Source organism: Puma concolor, chromosome E1, assembly GCF_028749965.1.
Source record: "Puma concolor isolate L17-30 chromosome E1, mPumCon1.1.hap2, whole genome shotgun sequence".
NCBI classification, from domain to species: Eukaryota; Metazoa; Chordata; class Mammalia; order Carnivora; family Felidae; genus Puma; species Puma concolor.
Window position 1 is genome coordinate 34,661,885 of NC_141680.1, and position 15,102 is coordinate 34,676,986.

Here is a 15,102-nt window from a genome sequence, read left to right on the forward strand (position 1 = left end):
AATACTATTTTGGTGGAGTTAAAAGCATTCAGAGTTAGCTAGACACTCCCACTGGCCCAAGCTGAGACATTTGATTTCTGAGATAAATAATAACTGGTGGATTTAAACATGTCAATTGTTGGGGTGCCTGGATGGCTCAGTTGGTTGGGCAACCGACTTCGGCTCAGGTCATGATCTCGCAGTTTTCGAGTTCGACCCCCGTGTTGGGCTCTATGCTGACAGCTCAGAGCCTGGAGGGTGCTTCAGATTCTGTGTCTCCCCCTCTCTCTGCCCCTCCCCTGCTCACGTTCTGTGTCTCTCTGTCTCTCAATAATAAATAAACGTTAAAAAATTAATTAAACATATCAATTGTGCTTAAATCCTTGAGACGATCATGATCATGATAAGGCATTGGTAGATCCTTGGAGTATGCAAGGAAAGCGACTTATTTTGAAAATCAATAAATTAAAAAAATTATTTACACTGATTTACTATAAAAAATATAACAGAGTTATCCAAAGTACTGAATAGGGGAGACTGTCCTTGGAGAATTATTTCAGCTAATAGATGAGGAAGACATGATTGTATTTGATAACCACCAGTTTTCAGCCCCTCATGAAAACCTAGAGCCAGTCAATGATCACCAATGGCAGCTAACCAAGGGCTCAGACATGTCCCTCCTGAAAGAAATATTCTTATAAAAGAAAACAAAACAAAGCAGAAATCTGATCAAGCTGTAAGATCTAACTGCCAACTTACAGGAAATGTAGAGAACAAACTAAAACGTGAGTAGATACCACAGAGATGCAATCAAAAGAATCCACCTTGTGGGGGACGATAGGACACACTGAATTTTGTCAACGAATTAATTGCAAAGAAAAGAACAAATGTGGAGGAAGAAATTATAAATTGAAAGATACACGGGTACCTGGGTGGCTCAGTCAGTTAAGTGTCCGATCCTGATTTTGGCTCAGGTCATGATTTCACGGTTCGTGAGATCAAGCCCCGTGTCAGGTTCTGCACCAAAAGCACAGAACCTGCTTGGGATTCTCTCTCTCCTCTCCCTCTGTCCCAGCTCTGCTCTCTCTCTCTCTCTTTCTCTCTCTCTCTCTCTTTCAAAATAAATAAATAAACTTTTAAAAAAAGATACTGATGAGACCTCTCAACCAATCCTAATTAATGAACATTTTTGAATGTGTTTCAAACAAGAGGAATGTGCATGTATAAACGTATGTGTTGGCAGGTGGGGTGGGGATCCGTAAGTATGTATGTGTGCATCTCTGCACATGGATTATAATTTGGAAACTGTGAATACTGGCTGGATATTTTATGACATTAAGTAGTTATTATGATTATGTTAGCCACGACAAGTATTATGCTTATGCTAACAACAGTATTTAACTTTGAGAAATACCTACAGAAATATTTATGGATAAAGTGATATGATTATCTGGGATTTTCTTAAAATATCCTGAATCAGAAGTAGGTGGGAGTGGATATGAAACAAGACTGACCGTGAGTGATGGGCACATGGGGGTTCAAAGTACTAGTCCCTGCACTGTCATGTGTGTTTAAAATTTTCCACAATGAAAAGCTTAAAAATATCTGCAGTGTCAATCTCAGTATGACCAAGGTTGTGCAGTGGCTGTTTCATGGGACAGAGTGTTTGAAGAGGTGCATCTCGTAGAGTATAAAGTCAGGCACCTCTGTCTGATATCTTGCAAAGTTACAGCATACGTCCTCTGAATTTCTTTTCCTTGTCTCCACCACCCTTCAATTTAATTTTACATACTGTGTTGGTGTTCCCAGCTCTATTATTGTAAGGCAATCAGATACACTGTTTTATGAGGTGAGAAAATAATCCAGTCTAGAGATCAAGCAGGAACCAATGTGGGTGTCCATAACGTGAAATTAGAATGATGCATCTGTTTATCCATCTTAAAAAAAAAAAAAGCGGAACAATGCCAACATGAAAGTTTCGTCCAAGTCATTGATGGGTCAACCATGCCTTTTCTCTGTTAAAGCAGCTTCTTTGCAGCTGACCCCTTAGAATAAAGCTGTGAGTTTCTAATAAGAGCTAAATGAGTCAGCCATACATAAAAGCACTCTATCAGATTATCTGGTAAACTCAAGCCTCAACTATGTCTTCTCTTACAGGAATTAAAGATGAGAAACTTTGACATTTATTACTGGAATGATTGATTCTTTTGTGGAATCTAAACACACCATTCATGCTCTGCTCTGTTACTGATTTGAAAACCTACAGAACTTTAGACAGGTTTGACTTTTAATCCAACATTTAAATACATAACAAGCTACATTTGAAAAGATAGAATCACTATGGAAAATGAATTTCATATCAGGGAGTAGCCCCTTTGTTGGTTCAATATAGTTAATATATATTGGTTTTAAGGGAAACTGAAAAGTATTTCCTAGGCCTTTTTCATTCATGCTGAGATTTTTTTTTGAGGAACTAAATATATTAGAAAAATCCCCTTTCTTCTACCCTTATAGCCCCAAATTTTAAGAATGAAATGCACGCAAAATCAGGGATAAAACAACTTACCAAAGAACTATTTCTTGGTTAAATGGAAACAATAAGTTCAGGTTTTAAGATACAATATTTCCTTCACAATTTTATCAAATTCATATCCCAACTTAAAAAAGGAGATTTCCATCTCTCTCTCCCTCCCTCTTTCTCTAAATGTGTATATGTGTGTGTGTATGAGTTTTTTAATAATTTTCTTTTTAAAATAAATCATAGTTCTTTTTTTTAACCACTCATTTAGAGCTAAGTTGTTTGCTTTTCTCCTACAAAAAGTTTTCATCACATTAACGAATGCATTGGAATATATACAAAAATGGAGAAGAGACGTTATCTCCATTGGAATACCACAGAAAGCAAATAGAATTACCTTCATCTATGCAGTGAAGAATGCAAACTTGATTTCTAAAATTCAAGTAGAGCTTATAATATCAGTGGGTATGAAGTTTAAAGAGAAGGAGAATTAGCCTACCATTACTATGATCTCTAAAGTAATTGTGAGTATGTGCACATTTGCTTGCTTCTGACTAACATGTATACATCTGACGTTGTATAGACAGGTAATCCCTTCTAACATGTATGCATCTAACTTTGTATAGATAGATAATCTATCTACATGTGATTGGTAATCCTTCACATTTGGGGGATCTGATAAATTAACTAAGACAAACAAAATTATTAATTCCAACCTTAGTAGATAAAGGGAGTGGAAAAGAGCCCAAGAAGATTCATTTGGTCATTTTCCTTGACCTTCCACAATTAAAAATTATTAGTCCTAGTTTCTCAGTGAATGGTTTCATAAAAGACACTCAATTCTGTACCAAGAGAGATTTCAGTTTCAACTATTAGATATGCCACTTATGAACTAAAGGGGATTACTTATCATTGACTGTGATTCTTTACCACTCCCTGCATCTCTGCCCTTCGCGATTTGACTTTGCAGTTCCTCCTACAAGAGGCAGGGAATACATCCCTGCTCATCAACGTTTGATCAATATCGTGTGAGTGGAAGTGTAAGTGGGCCAATTTGGATCCAAGCCTTATGAATTGTGGTTTTGTGTTTGCCCCTCTATCGTTTATGCTGTGATCACATAAGAACATATCCTAAGTGACCCAGAGTCCCAGAAGAATGAGAGACACATGAAGCGGCCATGAACCGCTCCTGGGCTTGGAGCCAAACAGGCAAATCCAACCATTTCAGATAAACTACTGCCAATCTGCACCTGCACGAATGACAAAACAAAAACAATGATTTTTATAGAACACTGAGTCTAGTTTTTTGTTATGCAGCATTACAGTGGGAAATGCTGACTAATCCAGACATGGGTTACAGAACTAAGATACTATTGGAAGAAAAACCTGAAAGGGATTACAGTGGTTGAGGACAGAACAGGAGTAGGAAAAAAAAAAAAAGAAAAAAAAAATGGATCTGATATGGGAAAACATATTAGCTACTGTGTCTCAATTTCCTACATGGTAAAATTGGAAAAAATGTAACTAATTCATAGAAGCAATATAAATATTCAACAGAATAACATGTGCCCGCTTCTTAACCAGTATTTGATGCATATAAATTATACTCAAATTTTAGTTATAAACATTTTAATATAAAATTTATAGGGGAGAGGGAAGATGGCGGCGTAGGAGGACGCTGGGCTCACCGCGCGTCCTGCTGATCACTTAGATTCCACCTACACCTGCCTAAATAACCCAGAAAACCGCCAGAGGATTAGCAGAACGGAGTCACCGGAGCCAAGCGCAGACGAGAGGCCCACGGAAGAGGGTAGGAAGGGCGGCGAGGCGGTGCGCGCTCCACGGACTGGAGGGAGGGAGCTGGGGCGGAGGGGCGGCTCGCCGGCCAAGCAGAGCCCCCGAGTCTGGCTTGCAAAAAGCGGAGGGGCCTGATGGACTGTGTTCTGACAGTAAGCGCGACTTAGCGTCTGGGAGGTCATAAGTTAACAGCTCTGCTCAGAAAGCGGGAAGGCTGGAGGACAAAGGGAAGGAGAGCTGCTGAGCCCCCTGAAGACAGAGCTCAGTTTGGTGGGGAACAAAGGCGCTCGCCAGCGCCATCTCCCCCGCCCATCCCCCAGCCAATATCCCAAAGAGAACCAGTTCCTGCCAGGGAATTTGCTCGCTCCGCGCAAACACCCAACTCTGCCCTTCTGCGGAGCCAAACCTCCGCCAGCGGATCTGACTCCCTCCTGCTGCCACAGGGCCCCTCCTGAAGTGGATCACCTAAGGAGAAGCAAGCTAAGCCTGCCCCTCCTGCCCCTGTGCACCTTGCCTACCCACCCCAGCTAAGACGCCAGATCCCCAGCATCACAAGCCTGGCAGTGTGCAAGTAGCCCAGACGGGCCACCCCACCCCACAGTGAATCCCGCCCCTAGGAGAGGGGAAGAGAAGGCACACACCAGTCTGACTGTGGACACAGCGGTGGGCTGGGGGCAGACATCAGGTCTGACTGCGGCTCCGCCCACCAACTCCAGTTATACACCACAGCACAGGGGAAGTGCCCTGCAGGTCCTCACCACGCCAGGGACTATCCAAAATGACCAAGCGGAAGAATTCCCCTCAGAAGAATCTCCAGGAAATAACAACAGCTAATGAGCTGATCAAAAAGGATTTAAATAATATAACAGAAAGTGAATTTAGAATAATAGTCATAAAATTAATCGCTGGGCTTGAAAACAGTATAGCTGACAGCAGAGAATCTCTTGCTACAGAGATCAAGGGACTAAGGAACAGTCACGAGGAGCTGAAAAACGCTTTAAACGAAATGCATAACAAAATGGAAACCACCACGGCTCGGATTGAAGAGGCAGAGGAGAGAATAGGTGAACTAGAAGATAAAGTTATGGAAAAAGAGGAAGCTGAGAAAAAGAGAGATAAAAAAATCCAGGAGTATGAGGGGAAAATTAGAGAACTAAGTGATACACTAAAAAGAAATAATCTACGCATAATTGGTATCCCAGAGGAGGAAGAGAGAGGGAAAGGTGCTGAAGGGGTACTTGAAGAAATAATAGCTGAGAACTTCCCTGAAGTGGGGAAGGAAAAAGGCATGGAAATCCAAGAGGCACAGAGAACTCCCTTCAGACGTAACTTGAATCGATCTTCGGCACGACGTATCATAGTGAAACTGGCAAAAATACAAGGATAAAGAGAAAATTCTGAAAGCAGCAAGGGGTAAACGTGCCCTCACATATAAAGGGAGACCTATAAGACTCGTGACTGATCTCTCTTTTAAACTTGGCAGGCCAGAAAGAATTGGCACGAGATTTTCAGTGTGCTAGACAGAAAAAATATGCAGCCGAGAATCCTTTATCCAGCAAGTCTGTCATTTAGAATAGAAGGAGAGATAAAGGTCTTCCCAAACAAACAAAAACTGAAGGAATTTGTCACCACTAAACCAGCCTTCCAAGAGATCCTAAGGGGGACCCTGTGAGACAAAGTACCAGAGACATCACTACAAGCATAAAACATACAGACATCACAATGACTCTAAACCCATATCTTTCTATAATAACACTGAATGTAAATGGATTAAATGCGCCCACCAAAAGACATAGGGTATCAGAATGGATAAAAAAAACAAGACCCATCTATTTGCTGTCTACAAGAGACTCATTTTAGACCTGAGGACACCTTTAGATTGAGAGTGAGGGGATGGAGAACTATTTATCATGCTACTGGAAGCCAAAAGAAAGCTGGAGTAGCCATACTTATATCAGACAAACTAGACTTTAAATTAAAGGTTGTAACAAGAGATGAAGAAGGACATTATATAATAGTGACAGGGTCTATCCATCAGGAAGAGCTAACAATTATAAATGTCTATGCGCCGAATACCAGAGCGCCCAAATATATAAAACAATTACTCATAAACATAAGCAACCTTATTGATAAGAATGTGGTAATTGCAGGGGACTTTAACACCCCACTTACAAAAATGGATACATCATCTAGACACACGGTCAATAAAGAAACAAGGGCCCTGAATGAGACATTGGATCAGATGGACTTGACAGATATATTTAGAACTCTGCATCCCAAAGCAACAGAATATACTTTCTTCTCGAGTGCACATGGAACATTCTCCAAGATAGATCATATACTGGGTCACAAAACAGCCCTTCATAAGTTTACAAGAATTGAAATCATACCATGCATACTTTCAGACCACAATGCTATGAAGCTTGAAATCAACCACAGAAAAAAGTCTGGAAAACCTCCAAAAGCATGGAGGTTAAAGAACACCCTACTAACGAATGAGTGGGTCAACCAGGCAATTAGAGAAGAAATTAAAAAATATATGGAAACAAACGAAAATGAAAATACAACAATCCAAACGCTTTGGGACGCAGCGAAGGCAGTCCTGAGAGGAAAATGCCTATCTCAAGAAACAAGAAAAATCCCAAATACAAAATCTAACAGCACACCTAAAGGAAATAGAAGCAGAACAGCAAAGGCAGCCTAAACCCAGCAGAAGAAGAGAAATAATAAAGATCAGAGCAGAAATAAACAATATAGAATCTAAAAAACTGTAGAGCAGATCAACGAAACCAAGAGTTGGTTTTTTGAAAAAATAAACAAAATTGACAAACCTCTAGCCAGGCTTCTCAAAAAGAAAAGGGAGATGACCCAAATAGATAAAATCATGAAGGAAAATGGAATTATTACAACCAATCCCTCAGAGATACAAACAATTATCAGGGAATACTATGAAAAATTATATGCCAACAAATTGGACAACCTGGAAGAAATGGACAAATGCCTGAACACCCACACTCTTCCAAAACTCAGTCAGAAGGAAATAGAAAGCTTGAACAGACCCATCACCAGCGAAGAAATTGAATCGGTTATCAAAAATCTCCTAACAAATAAGAGTCCAGGACCAGATGGCTTCCCAGGGGAGTTCTACCAGATGTTTAAAGCAGAGATAATACCTATCCTTCTCAAGCTATTCCAAGAAATAGAAAGGGAAGGAAAACTTCCAGACTCATTCTATGAAGCCAGTATTACTTTGATTCCTAAACCAGACAGAGACCCAGTAAAAAAAGAGAACTACAGGCCAATATCCCTGATGAATATGGATGCAAAAATTCTCAATAAGATACTAGCAAATCGAATTCAACGGCATATAAAAAGAATTATTCACCATGATCAAGTGGGATTCATTCCTGGGATGCAGGGCTGGTTCAACATTCGCAAATCAATCAACGTGATACATCACATTAACAAAAAAAAAGAAAAAAACCATATGATCCTGTCAATCGATGCAGAAAAGGCCTTTGACAAAATCCAGCACCCTTTCTTAATAAAAACCCTTGAGAAAGTCGGGATAGAAGGAACATACTTAAAGATCATAAAAGCCATTTATGAAAAGCCCACAGCTAACATCATCCTCAACGGGGAAAAACTGAGAGCTTTTTCCCTGAGATCAGGAACACGACAGGGATGCCCACTCTCACCGCTGTTGTTTAACATAGTGCTGGAAGTTCTAGCATCAGCAATCAGACAACAAAAGGAAATCAAAGGCATCAAAATTGGCAAAGATGAAGTCAAGCTTTCGCTTTTTGCAGATGACATGATATTATACATGGAAAATCCGATAGACTCCACCAAAAGTCTGCTAGAACTGATCCATGAATTCAGCAAAGTTGCAGGATACAAAATCAATGTACAGAAATCAGTTGCATTCTTATACACTAATAATGAACCAACAGAAAGACAAATAAAGAAACTGATCCCATTCACAATTGCACCAAGAAGCATAAAATACCTAGGAATAAATCTAACCAAAGATGTAAAGGATCTGTATGCTGAAAACTATAGAAAGCTTATGAAGGTAATTGAAGAAGATTTAAAGAAATGGAAAGACATTCCCTGCTCATGGATTGGAAGAATAAATATTGTCAAAATGTCAATACTACCCAAAGCTATCTACACATTCAATGCAATCCCAATCAAAATTGCACCAGCATTCTTCTCGAAACTAGAACAAGCAATCCTAAAATTCATATGGAACCACAAAAGGCCCCGAATAGCCAAAGGAATTTTGAAGAAGAAGACCAAAGCAGGAGGCATCACAATCCCAGACTTTAGCCTCTACTACAAAGCTGTCATCATCAAGACAGCATGGTATTGGCACCAAAACAGACACATAGACCAATGGAATAGAATAGACACCCCATAACTAGACCCACAAACGTATGGCCAACTAATCTTTGACAAAGCAGGAAAGAACATCCCATGGAAAAAAGACAGTCTCTTTAACAAATGGTGCTGGGAGAACTGGACAGCAACATGCAGAAGGTTGAAACTAGACCACTTTCTCACACCATTCACAAAAATAAACTCAAAATGGATAAAGGACCTGAATGTGAGACAGAAAACCATCAAAACCTTAGAGGAGAAAGCAGGAAAAGACCTCTCTGACCTCAGCCGTAGCAATCTCTTACTCGACACATCCCCAAAGGCAAGGGAATTAAAAGCAAAAGTGAATTACTGGGACCTTATGAAGATAAAAAGCTTCTGCACAGCAAAGGAAACAACCAACAAAACTAAAAGGCAACCAACGGAATGGGAAAAGATATTTGCAAATGACATATCGGACAAAGGGCTAGTATCCAAAATCTATAAAGAGCTCACCAAACTCCACACCCAAAAAGCAAATAACCCAGTGAAGAAATGGGCAGAAAACATGAATAGACACTTCTCTAAAGAAGACATCCAGATGGCCAACAGGCACATGAAAAGATGTTCAGCGTCGCTCCTTATCAGGGAAATACAAATCAAAACCACACTCAGGTATCACCTCACGCCAGTCAGAGTGGCCAAAATGAACAAATCAGGAGACTATAGATGCTGGAGAGGATGTGGAGAAACGGGAACCCTCTTGCACTGTTGGTGGGAATGCAAATTGGTGCAGCCGCTCTGGAAAGCAGTGTGGAGGTTCCTCAGAAAATTAAAAATAGACCTACCCTATGACCCAGCAATAGCACTGCTAGGAATTTATCCAAGGGACACAGGAGTTCTGATGCATAGGGGCACTTGTACCCCAATGTTCATAGCAGCACTCTCAACAATAGCCACATTATGGAAAGAGCCTAAATGTCCATCAACTGATGAATGGATAAAGAAATTGTGGTTTATATACACAATGGAATACTACGTGGCAATGAGAAAAAATGAAATATGGCCTTTTGTAGCAATGTGGATGGAACTGGAGAGTGTGATGCTAAGTGAAATAAGCCATACGGAGAAAGACAGATACCATATGGTTTCACTCTTATGTGGATCCTGAGAAACTTAACAGGAACCCATGGGGGAGGGGAAGGAAAAAAAAAAAAAAAAAGAGGTTAGAGTGGGAGAGAGCCAAAGCATAAGAGACTGTTGAGAACTGAGAACAAACTAAGGGTTGATGGGGGGTGGGAGGGAGGAGAGGGTGGTGATGGGTATTGAGGAGGACACCTTTTGGGATGAGCACTGGGTGTTGTATGGAAACCAATTTGACAATAAATTTCATATATAAATAAAAAAAATAAATTCCAATTAAATGAATAGATTTAAAAAATAAATAAATAAAATAAAATTTATATAAAAATAATAATTGCAATATGTGAGTCAGAGTTATGAATCAACATTCATGGATTTCCTAATGACTTCGGACATCCTAAAAACTGTGAAACAAAATACTGTAAAAGAGAGAATAAGGCAGAATCCAGATCATCAACCTGTCTTATCCTACCAAATCCCATCAAATTATTGCAGTCCAAACCCTCTCCAGATTGATTCATTTCCCTATGAAAGGATGCAAGATCTTCTTAGCTAACATCTACTAAATGTTTATCACACGCCAGTAAATGTGATAGAATTTCTAAATGTTAACCCCACAGCAGACTGCTCAAGTAGGTGTATTATTACTCCCAGTTGATGGATGAGAAAAATCACAGCAAACAAAGGTTAACTCCCTCATTGTTACCATCCTAGTGTGTGAAGAGATTAATTAAGAATTGGACCCAGGACCATCAGATTACACAGTTCTTGCTCGAGCCCAGAGTGCTCTGCTGAAGCTTTCCTGAGACACAGAGGTTCTCAAAACTGACTGCATATGGAATCAACTGGGAAGCTTGGGAAACAGACCCATCCCCGATCTAACCTCCGTAGATTCTCACTTCATCGATCTGAATGGAGACCAGAGAGTTTTAAAATACCCCACATGATCCTGGAACACAGGTGTGATTAACAACCTCCAGCGCAGTGGGAAGACAGTACATTGCAGAGGGTTAGAGCCCTGCTGCTACCTTCAGACTGCACAGGTTCAAATCCCACCTCTCCTATGGAGAGAGGCTGTGTTCCTCATTCTCCCCATCTGTAACGTGGGGATTAAGACTGCCTTGCCTCAAAGGATTGTGCTGAGAGTTGAATGATGATATTTGTAAAGGGCTGAATGAATAGCATCTGCATATAACAATAACCGCTACCCCGCTGATTTTTTTCTGGGGGGGGGGGGGGGAGCAGTCACTTTTTTTTTTAATTTATTTATTTAAATTCAAGTAAGTTAACATACAGCGTAGTATTGGTTTACAGAGTAGAACCCAGTGATTCATCACTTACATACAACACGCAGTGCTCATCCCAGCAAGTGCCCTCCTTAATGCCCACCAACATTTTAGCCCATCCCCCACCCACTTCCCCTCCAGCAACCCTCTGTACCCTGGTGAGTCTTAAAGAGAAACAGGCTTGGAAACGGAAATAAGTTGATTCAAATGGATGTAACTCCAGTAGGTGTTTGGTGACACTGAGAAAATCCCTAACTAACTTCTCTATGCCATGACCTGCTTACCTCCTCCTCTTCTTCTACTTTGAGTTGAATTTTATTTAAATGCAATATCTTTCTAGAATAAGAATGTTTAATCATTTAGTTTTGAAATGCCTTGGGACATTTGAACACTTATTTTGAATGCTAAAAAAATTCTAAAACTTTAACATTTAGAATCATTTATAACTGGCTCACCTAGTTCTTACCATTCAAAGGTCATAACTGGGATTCATACAAAAAAAAAAAACTCTTCAGGTTAGGTTAACTCAACAAGTTGTGTAATAAACACAGGAGAGTAATATGGGGGGAGGGGGAATGTAGAACTCAGGATCCCTTGAATTTTAATTAACTCATTTAGAAAACAGTACAATAACAGATTGTCACAGAAATACGATAATTCTATTCTTCAGGGAAGGTTTTTATTGAGTCATATAAATTTTTTTTTCTTATAAAGGAAAATACAGGATCTGATATTATTCAGGTCTGGGCAACTTCCCAGCAAAAGTTGCTGAGACAGGAAGACGTGTGATGGCTTTCATTTTTATGGAGGTGGAATAATTTCAATTTAGAAGTACCTGCAAATATGGGGCGGGGTATTATTTCCAGATCCAATTTGAAAGACTAAAAAACTTCCTAACTCCACACTCTGCTTTTCTAAAGAATCTATCTGTACAGTTCAGATAAAGGTAATCTGGTAAAATTTGTGTTTTGCTATATTTGTTTCAGGAAGTGTTACTTCCGCAAGTCTTCAAAGTGTTGTTTTGTTACAACCCATATTTCTAATGGTATCACAATATTTTATAAACATTTACTCAAATTTTGTTTTCCTCGCGAGACCTCTTGAGGTTTATGTGTGTGTGCCTTAGATATAAACTAATGAGTATGTGGGTCTCTGTGTTAGGTGGTGAGGTTGCACTTTTTTTTCCCCCTTCAGAAAGACAAATTACTGATATGCAAAGCTTGAAGAGTGCTGAGAGGTAGGGGGCAGGTGTGGGACTGTTATGAGGAAATCAAGAAAAATAAAGGATACAAACTCTTATCTGTTCTACCAGCAAGTTTTTCTGAATGACTCAGATTTTTCTAATCAAGATACATATACAAGGCAAGGAAAACAAGGCTTCTCAGATAAATATTACCACATTCCTGGGAAGAGTCAGGCCAACATGCTAGGCTCTGCACTCAGCTAAGGGGTGTGGAGAAGGAGCAAACTCTGGACTCTCTCCTGCCGCAACCATCTAGGTGCCCTGAGAAAACCGATGGTATAAATGAATATAAAGAAATATGATGCTGAAGAACATTCTGGAATGAACCACTCTTAACTGAATATAACTCCAAGAAAGTCATCATTCTATCTTTCTCTTTGGAGAACTACAGTGGTAAAATAATCGTCTCCATTAATTGCAATAGCCACCACATGTGATAGATAGCTCTTACATGTTTATGATCTGGCAGGTGCAGAGAAAATGAACAGTTGCAATGCTTTGATGTGCACGTTTTAGCGAAGACACCAGGCCTTGGCATGGGGATGTAATGGCAGAGCCTCAACCATCCTGGAACAACCAGTTCACAGTAACAATGGCAGAGATATTTCCGAGCTTCGGCTTCAACGGACCAGCACTCCGGACACAAGAAGGTATTCCAACAGACTACTGCAGTAGATGCAAAGGTTTCCCTGGTGTCCCTGGAAATACTGGGATTCTTATATTAGCAGTGGGGACACTAAAGGGGTCTGTAGATAGACCACCATAAGATGAAACTTTCATAAGATGAAAGTTGGTTGTGTCCTTGTGTATCAAAGAATATATCCGAGCTCCAGATTTACTGTCAATGAAATAGGACACCCAAGCAACACAAAAAGATTCAATAGATGTATTATTGATTCCCTACATAATCATGGCTCTGGAGATGCAATGTAAGTTGATAGATTACTTAGAAAAACCTTGGTGGTACCCTTGTTTACTTGAAAATACTTTGCTCAAATGACCTTCTCCACTCTGTGAATCAGATATCTGTACACAGCATGGCAGGACCCCTCAGGATCCTGTGACCTGGCCCAGTTAGCTCTTTTGTCTTAACCTTCCTCCCTATCCTATGGCTAAAGCCATAAATACCTCAGATTCCTTTATCTTTCCAAATGATTCACATATACCTAAATTCTCTCCTACACTCTTTTGATTGGCTACTTCTCTCTTACTATCCTAAAGGATCACTATTGAGTATTTAATAAATATACCCAAAATGACTGCGAAATTTGAAGTAATTATCAATTTTCATAGGAAAATGTTACATTTGTTAATTCAATTATTGGATGAGTCTCTTTCTAACACTTCCAACAAAATTCAGCCTAATTTGCATATTTTTCCTTTAATTCTCTCATTACTTCTTGTATATACTGCAATTATAGTACTCATGATGTTACATTGTAATTTATTTCCTTTTTTTTTCCTATTTGACTAGAAGTTCTTTAAAAGTGGGAACCATGCCCTTGACTGCATTTAACACAGTGATGTATCTACTGTAAGCCTTTAATAAAGAGCCAGTGAATAAAACCAAATTATCGAGGGTTTCTGGATACTTTCCATCAACAATAATGAATAGCTTTCCTTTGGATATTGGTATGAGAGCTCAGTTATTTCTGACTGCCATATAGATAATGTTAACAGCCCAGAGTTGACAACTGATATTTTAGAAGGCTCATCAATAAAATGTGTCTATTAGTCATTCCTCAAATTCTACAACTACTTTAAAGAGATCACCTAGATGATATGATATTTGAAGTAGATACAGGTTTAGGAGGCGATGACAAACAGTTAAGGGCACTCTCCTGAAGAAAAACAGAATAAATTGCAAATGCAAATTGGGTGCAGGATCTTTGAAAGGGCCCAGGTCTATGAGGGGCTCTGAGGCTTAGGTGTCATTTGCTTTACGGTAAATCCTCTTTTTCTGGTATGTATAGAATTACTTGTGCAGAACAAGATGCAGTGCATTTTCTCAAATTTTACAGAGTTTCCACATTAGAAATAGTCAAATGTGGAATGTAGGAGCATTTTTATTTTGAGGGAAAGGAGAAATACAACGATTGAAAATATTATCTTTGGGGCGCCTGGGTGGCGCAGTCGGTTAAGCGTCCGAATTCAGCCAGGTCACGATCTCGCGGTCCGTGAGTTCGAGCCCCGCGTCAGGCTCTGGGCTGATGGCTCGGAGCCTGGAGCCTGTTTCCCATTCTGTGTCTCCCTCTCTCTCTGCCCCTCCCCCGTTCATGCTCTGTCTCTCTCTGTCCCCCCAAAAATAAATAAACGTTGGAAAAAAAAATTAAAAAAAAAAAAAGAAAATATTATCTTTATTACTCTTGTTCAAAATCCCCTATGTGAATCTACTAGGAATTTTTTTTTTCCTCCGAACTCAAACCAAGATATAACCTGTTTTTAATTTATGAATCTCTCTATTTCATGCTAGGTAGAAAAAAAAAATGGCAGTCTCATGACACAAAAAGTGCCTTTTCTTTAGAAGCTGGGAAATGTAGACATAAATGATGGATTAAACTGACGTAACTCTCTGCTGCCTTGATTTTCCATAGTTCCTCTTCCTGCTCCACCCTCCATTTTGATCACTTGGGTTTTTATCTTTTCTTTAAAAATATTTTTCCATGAATGTTTACATGTAAAACACCTCAGACCTCCTAGTGTACATAAACAAGTAAAGTCTGAATTATGACCCTAGCAGTGAAAGAAAAGAACACATGGAGATGTATAAGAGG